Raw genomic sequence first — 8,362 nt, 5'->3', positions numbered from 1 at the left:
ATTGCCTGTTAGTGGTTTTGCAATTTCGTTATGCTGTCATCTAGTTCACCATCTTCCTTTTCAATTATTATTTTTTGGCTTTGCTTCAAGATATTAATGTCGCTAGGTGTTACTGTTTCCGGCTCTAAAGCAGTTTCATGTACACAATCGTTCACGGGTGAAGTAGTCAAAATATCAGTATCTTAATCATTTTCTTGGCTTACATTGACAGCCAATCCCACTGAACATGCACAATCTTGTTTATTCGGGACTTTACTTCGACATATCTCAGCAGTGGCCATCTGGGCTGTTTGCAATGAGGCAATACTGCCTTTCATTATTTCAAGTTCCTTCAAAATAATGGCCATGTCCATGTGCTTGTAAAGCATTGGCGGCAGTTTATTCAGATCTTTCCCAGGGAAGCATGGTACATATCTGGTTCAGTGTTAAGGAGTAAATTCAAAATATCATGAATGTTATTCTTTTTCTTTTCAACACCTTTTCGTTTTATCATACGTCCACAACTTTCCGTATTATAGCAAAGGTCAAACAAGATTGTCTTAGCATCCTCAACTTCGTGAAAATATACAAATTATTGAAGTATGCAGGTTAAATTCCAGTGTTTATAAAGTTACTATTCCAATGAATATTTTTGTTTCATTCAGTAAAACCGTGTCAATGTACTAATTACAGCAGTCTTGTTTCATCAGCAACACAGATATCGTCATCCACATGATTGCAGTAATCATCGTCATTATCATCATCATTAATTTCTAGACCGTCATGACTCATATTGGGATTGTGACATGTCTCTTGTCCCATACACTTACATTATGATGTACAAGAGAAGGAAGGAAGGAAATGTTTTATTTAACGACGCACTAAACACATTTTATTTACGGTTATATGGCGTCGGACATATGGTTAAGGACCACACAGATATTGAGAGAGGAAACCCGCTGTAGCCACTTCATGGGCTACTCTTTTCAATTAGCAGCAAGGGATCTTTTATATGCACCATCCCACAGACAGAATAGCACATTCCACGGCCTTTGATATACCAGTCGTGGTGCACTGGCTGGAACGAGAAATAGCCCAATGGGCCCACCGACTGAGATCGATCCTAGACCCACTGTGCACCAAGCGAACGCTTTACCACTGGGCTACGTCCCGCCCACGATGTACAAGAGACGCCATTTGGTTTACAGCTACCTGCATTTCAAGAACATGTCTTGTCAGAAGAACATCCATATGCACATCCACAGAAGTTCCATTGGTGTCATTACTGATACACCGAACACTGGTTGAGGTGAGCCATCAATGATTCGCCATCCACAGTCTGATATAACAAGGTCAGGTGGACCTTTCTCCTCAGCATACTTTCGCAAACACCACTGGCAATGAACATGTAGGATATGTTGTGCTGCAACTGGATCAGTTGGAAGCAATGTTTAATCTTTGGGCTATCCATTTTCTTGATAAATATTTAGTGTCGAATGTCAGCAAGAGTAACGTCGCTAAATGTAGATCCATAGAAGTTTGTTTTGTTTAACGAAATAGAGCACATTGCTTTATTAATCATCGGCCAATGGATGTGAAACACAGTCATAGAAAGGAAACCGGCTACCATCCCACAGACAGGATAACATATACCACGGCTTTTGATATACCAGTTGTGATGAACTGACTGGAACGAGAAATAGTCCAATGGACCCACCGACGAGGATCCATGAAATACACTTAGCCAGCATTGATGACTTGCTCTTTGTCTTCCTCAGGGTTTCCAATGCATTCTAAATTTAGATCATGTTTAAGCATCATCTCTAGAGCGGATATTTTGCCCTTTCCAAAGGGGTAACTTGTTGAATTACAACCTGTGAGTGCATGAACCTCAAGTAGATATTTACACTTTTCACCTAGTATTTTGGTACAAACACATATCGACCACAATATCATTTGTCTTTTTCATAGAAATGTTGTATACATCTGAAAATTACCATTTCGAAGTAAAATACATAATGACATGCAGAACACAACGTACAATGTTTACATCAGCTTCTTCATGACTGAACAAGTTTTAGTTTCGATGAGCTACTCATACCACAGACGTCATACCATGTGATCAACTGTTTTTTGTTAGTTGTGTTTTTCATGACTGCATATCTTGGAGGCAGTTCCGTGCTCATTGTCCTTGAGTATTCTGGAAAAAATCTTTCCTGTTGCACGTCTGGTACGTCTCTGTGTCTTCGGTGTTTTGCATGTGGATCTTGTACTGCCTTCATGACGCTGTCAACACAATGCTGCAAAATACCACATTTTGGCCATGAAACATTGTATACCATTTCATTTCCATCAAATATTTACTGGCATCAACTATGCCAAGCTCATGCACTAATGCTGCTTTGGATGATTTCCGAAGTTGCCCATATTCATCAAACCAAGATGAAGGTACAGCGTCTGTTTTTACCTTGTTCTTTGTGAACGTCTATCTGTGCACCAATCTCTTCATCAATCTCATCAAACATCTTATCCATAGAAAGAGAAACCATGGCACACACAGTTTGACAACACCCATCCAGCCATAGCCAATATATGTTGGCTCTCCAAACTGATCAGTGGAAACTCCATTCCAGATGCCATTTCTGTGCCTGTAGACAAATAAAATCCCTCTGCTTCAGCGAGTAGGTAACTTTTTATTTTATTTACATGCCATGTGATGTACCTACTATACTGTGAATGTCTTGCCGCAAAGAAATATGGAATCATATGTTGCATAGCTTACAAATGTAGAATCCAATTTCCCTCACTCTCTGCCTTTAGGAAGAGGTGTAGGATCATTATTGCTATCATTAGACAGTCCACCCATAATTTGCCAGTCGGCGTGGTTCTTGCTGAATGAAGAACATCATCGACAGCACTGACTGATCCTTTGCCCTCCTTAATGAACTTCTCCAAGACGCAAGTAACCACCATCCTTAGACCACGAGTAGCCTTTGGCCATGCTTTGTCATCGAGCATATTACTGATGCCTTTGGATGCAGCATTAGGAATTTCTGACAGTCCTTGCACCAGGGTACTAACACAGCCAATAAAGGACATGATGGTGTGCATCTCACCTGGTCTCACAATCAGCTGCCTCCATCGTAGTGGATTGGACCATTTGATCATCATGGTCTGTCGATAAAGCTGCATGTCAGCTATAACATGTACATACTTATGAGCAAACTTCTCTATTATGATTAGTGTAGTTAAGATTGTATCTGGGTGACTTGGTGTAACATCTATTAGTGGTCTAAATATATATTTTGTAGCTTTTTGTGGATGTTTGGATGCTTTAGTCATTTTAGCAATTGACCCAGACCATTCTGCACAATGATTTTCATTTGTAACATTTGCTAGCCAAGGTATGTCTTTTTCTAATGCCTGAGCGACACAGTCTGCAGGACCTTTATGCATTTTGCCAACAGTTGTCTGGCATGCTGATACTGGCAGTGTTGTGTTCTTTGGACCAGTTATAGTTTTGGAACAATGGATGTATTTTCATCATTCATCATCATCATCATCATCATCATCATAATCATCATCATACAGCTGTTGTATATGTTCAATAGCCATGCCATGGCATTCTTTAAATCCATTAGGTGTAAAAACCCTCAGGTAGTAGTTATCATACCAATGGAAGATTGGTTTGGAATCATTTTTCAATCCCATTTGTTCAGAATAATCCTGTTCTCCAATACATTTTGCTGCAGATACTTTGAACTTCAAAACTGCATCATATCAACATATATACCCATAGTCATATTACAGGTTCTTTGGAGCCAAACATGTGATGTAATTTTATATCAAGATTAAGAGTTGTTGGTGTAGATGATTTTATACTCTGGTCAATGCTTAAGAACTGCTGTGTTACCTTTCTTTAATTAGTTTTTGCAAAGTGTCATCTATATCATCTTGTACTTCACATAGTTTATGTGGGACATATTGTCAAAAGCATATCAAGCCTGCACGGCCTTTGATTTGCATTTCCACAACATCATTACCAAAGTAATCTGGCTTGCACTGATGCTACTGTTGATCCTTTTAGCAGAAGCAGAGATCAGAGCCCCTGATTTCGATCACTTGAAAACACAAAGATCGTACTCTTAAAGATCAGACATGTTGTGACCACGTCTGCCAGAAAGAGTATGCACGTGATTGTTACGTCAATAACAGATAACATCATCTAAAGTGACATGATGCTTCTGCAAGGATGTACTGCGTGGTTAAGGTTGTAAACACCTTCAAAGACGGATCTGTGCCTGTACTAAGTTCATATTTTACTTTTTGCTGATCAATTGAAAAGTTATTGATATAGGTTAATATCTTGATGTAATTTCAATTGGAAACACTGATGTAGTATACCTATACTTAAACAGAAGGAAATAATAATTGTTTTGCACATTTATTAAATAAAATACAGCCAGAGATCCTTAAAACCCAATTGGTCTGGAATTAAGAAAGTTATAGGGAAGTTAGACTTCCATAAAGGATTTGGTGATGGCGGCCATCTTGTTTTTTGTATTTTAAAAAATTTGCCCAAAAGTGAAAATGTGGCACCCTACAGATTTTCATTTAGAACATATTTATGAACAAATATACTCTTCAAAAGAAGAAACGCAAAACCACATTGTCGTAACATTTGGAGAATTGATTTAATTATTGAATGGTGAGTCCGATAATTACCAAATGTTGCGGGATTGTTCACAATTCACTCTAGTCCATTGTGAGTAAGTGATAGGACACACCACCAAGGTCAAGGTCATCTGGAGTCAATACCGGGTGTGGCCTCCGCGTGTGTTGACAACTGCCTGGCACCGCCTGCCCATTGAAGCAACCAGAGTATGGATGACGTCCCGGGGGATGGTGGCCCACTCGGCCTGCAAGGCTGCTGCCAGCTCGGGCAGGGTCTGGGGCTGTGGTTGTCGCTGTCGGAGGCGTCGGTCCAACTCGTCCCATAGATGCTCAATTGGGTTCAAATCCGGTGATATCGATGGCCAAGGAAGGACATTAATGTTGTTGTTCTGTAGGAAAGCCGTTGTGAGACGTGCTGTGTGAGGCCTGGCGTTGTCATGTTGGAACACTGCGTTGGCGTTGGCCATAACTGGAACGATGTGTGGCCGGAGGATCTGGTCAATGTAGCCCTGTGCATTCAGGTTGCCCTGCACGTGGACCAGGTCAGTTCTGCCAGTGTGTGAGATGGCTGCCCACACCATGACACTACCCCCGCCGAATCTGTCCACTTCCTGCACGCAGTTTGCCGCATAACGTTCACCACGACGCCTATACACGCGACATCTTCCATCATGACGTCGGAGCAGAAATCGGGACTCGTCACTGAACCACACCTGTCTCCATCACAGTTGAGGCCATTGTCGATGAATCTGGCACCATTGCAGTCGGAGTCGACGGTGTTGTGGTGTTAAGATGACACCTCGAACTGGACGTCTGGCACGAATTCCTACCTCACGTAGGCGGTTCCGTACGGTCTGGTCGGATATCCTGCGCAAACCTGGTATTGCTGCGGCTGTGGAGGTGGCAGTAGTCAATCGTTCCCGAAGGTGGCGTACCCGGATGTAGCGGTCCTGCCCGGGGGTAGTGACCCGTGGTCGACCGGATCTAGGGAGGTCACGTGTTGATCCATGTTGCTGGTAACGGTCCCACAGTCTGGAGATGGTGCTTGGGGACACATGGAATGCCCTGGCAACGGCCGTTCTGGATTCGCCTGCGTCTAGTCGGCCGATGGCATTGTTTCTCTGCGGTTCACTGAGACGTGGCATGTTCTGGATTGTCAACTGTCGGCCAGAAACAGAGGCCAGGCAAGCGAACACCCTGCACTTTTATACTGTCGGTGTTCATGTTGCACGTGCAGACAACGCACGTGCAGTGGTGACATGGTTTGCACGTGGCTGCGTTTTTGCGAATATTCACATTTTGGAACTTTATTGTACAGTAGCTGCGTTTTATCGAATGTAACCGTGGGAATGTGTTTGGGACATGCAATGACCTTATATTCACAAAGCATGAACCGGTAGGAAACATAAAATCGGAGTTATAACCCATTTGTACCCTTTTGCGTTTCTTTTTTAGTTTTCATTCGGAAAACTTTGGCTAATTTCGGTTTCAGACAAAGTAACAGGCTGAATTGTCCCGACTGTTTAGCGTTTGGCGAAGTGAGAATTGTGGGATATATTGTTAAAAAAAACATTTAGATTTTTTTTAATGCCAAGATCTAAGGTTGACAAGTATATATGACATTATGTAGTAGTCATATAACTTATTGTAATAATTTTTAAAAACTTGCAATTTTGTGTTAAATCGTGTGCATTTAAAAAAAAATCTTGTGTTTTTTGACAAAATCTCCTGCCTTTTCAAGACACACCTCCTGCTTTCTCTTGACTAAAGGTTGGCAGGTCTGTCTCTGACTTGTAATATGTCTTCCCACTAGATTACATAACGCAACTATAACTAAAGTGCAAGAATTGACAGCGATACACTACACGATGTCAAAATCATGTCAAAGCAAGACAAGAAAAAGACCATAAACAATACTTGTATCAGTTAGTTTATATGTCTGTGCAGTAAAATGTTGGTAACAAGAGTACACTTCAAGGGATTATTTTTATACAATTAATAAATGTTGTGTTTGACATAAATGTACTCACGGAAATGGAAATGGGTATAATTCTGGTATATTTCACACGATGTCAGTAATGAGGTTTTACTTATGCTTAGTGGAAATACAATGTTTATTGCATCATTATGATAATTTTAAATAAGTACCACACCACTGTGAATATTAATTATAAGATTTATATAAATTTGTCTTAGGTACTTTTCACAAACCACAAATGTAACATAACCTGTAAGTGTAATACCAAAAATGTACTAATTAATGTTTAAAGTTATTGTTAATGTTCTTAACCTTTTTGGATAAAAGAGTTATTTTTAAAAATATGTATTAAATCATAATAATATTTAAACTTAAAATGTTTGTTTATTTATTTATTTATTTATGTTTAAATGCCAAGATCTAAGGCTGACAAGTATACATGACTTATTGTTATCATTTTCAAAAACTTGCTATTTTGTGTTAAATAGCATGCATTTAAAAAATCTCCTGCTGTAACACACACTTCCTGCTTTCTCTTGACTAAAGGTGGACAGGTCTAATGACCTAACAAAAAGGCACGAACTCCAGTAAAAGCAAAATAGTCCATGAGCCAGAGGGGGACAAATGCTCAAAGCGATTTTTGTCAAGGCCTACATCCCTAGGGATGGAAAATTCACGATAGCATTGCATGACTTACAGCTTTCTATGTGTTTTGTGATCCTACCCCCATTTCCACGACAGTGATATTTTTACAGAATTGCTAAAGGGTGACCTTATTAAAAGCATTGTAAAATATTACTCACGGCATTTAGGAATATACATCTTGGAGGATTGGGAGATAATGGATTGGAGAATTCAGATATATTACCAATATTGAAATCCTTTGAGGATTAGCATCTCATATAACACTTTTTGTGCAACGTTACAAAATACAATTCACATAGTTTTAGGTTTTAGTAGAAATTTAACATAAAGTTTAGGCTCAGCACATCAGATATTATCTTTAAATGTTTTAATTACAAAAGAAGCTCATTTGGACATCCAGTTATTAGTTACATCCTATAAATAAAGTTTTGTTGCAGCATTTTCTGTGCTAGTACACATTTTATATCCCTACCCCTGTTTCCTCAACAGTTATATTTTTACAGAATTGCTAAAGGGTGACTATATTAAAAACATTTGAAAATATTTCTCAGGACATTAAGGAATACAAAACTTGGAGGATTGGGAAATAATGGATAGGAGAAGTCAGACATATTACCAATATTAAAATCCTTTGATGATTAGGGTCTCATGTAACACTTTTTCTGTAACATTACAAAATACAACAATTCAGTTTTATTTTTCACTAGAAATTTAACATAAAGTTTAGGCTCAGCACCTAAAATATTTTCTTTAAATGTTCTGATTATAATAGAAGCTCATTTGGACATCCATTTATTATTTACGTTCTATAAATAAAGTTTTGTTGCAGGATTTGCTGTGTAATTACACATTTTATAACCCTACCCCTATTTCCTCGACAACAATATTTCAATGGAACTGTTAACAGTAACTAAATAAAACACATTATAAAATATTTATTAGGATGGCGAGCCAAAAATAAAAGCAAAACAAGTTAGTGGAATATAAATTTCAGAAATATATGCAATCGTGTCATCCCTAGAGGGTAAAGGTATCAAGTAACACTTTTTTACATTACGTAATGCAATTTCCATCATTTCTCAACAG

Source organism: Gigantopelta aegis, chromosome 10 (genome assembly GCF_016097555.1).
Source record: "Gigantopelta aegis isolate Gae_Host chromosome 10, Gae_host_genome, whole genome shotgun sequence".
NCBI lineage: Eukaryota > Metazoa > Mollusca > Gastropoda > Neomphalida > Peltospiridae > Gigantopelta > Gigantopelta aegis.
Note: the sequence above shows the minus strand (reverse complement) of the source record.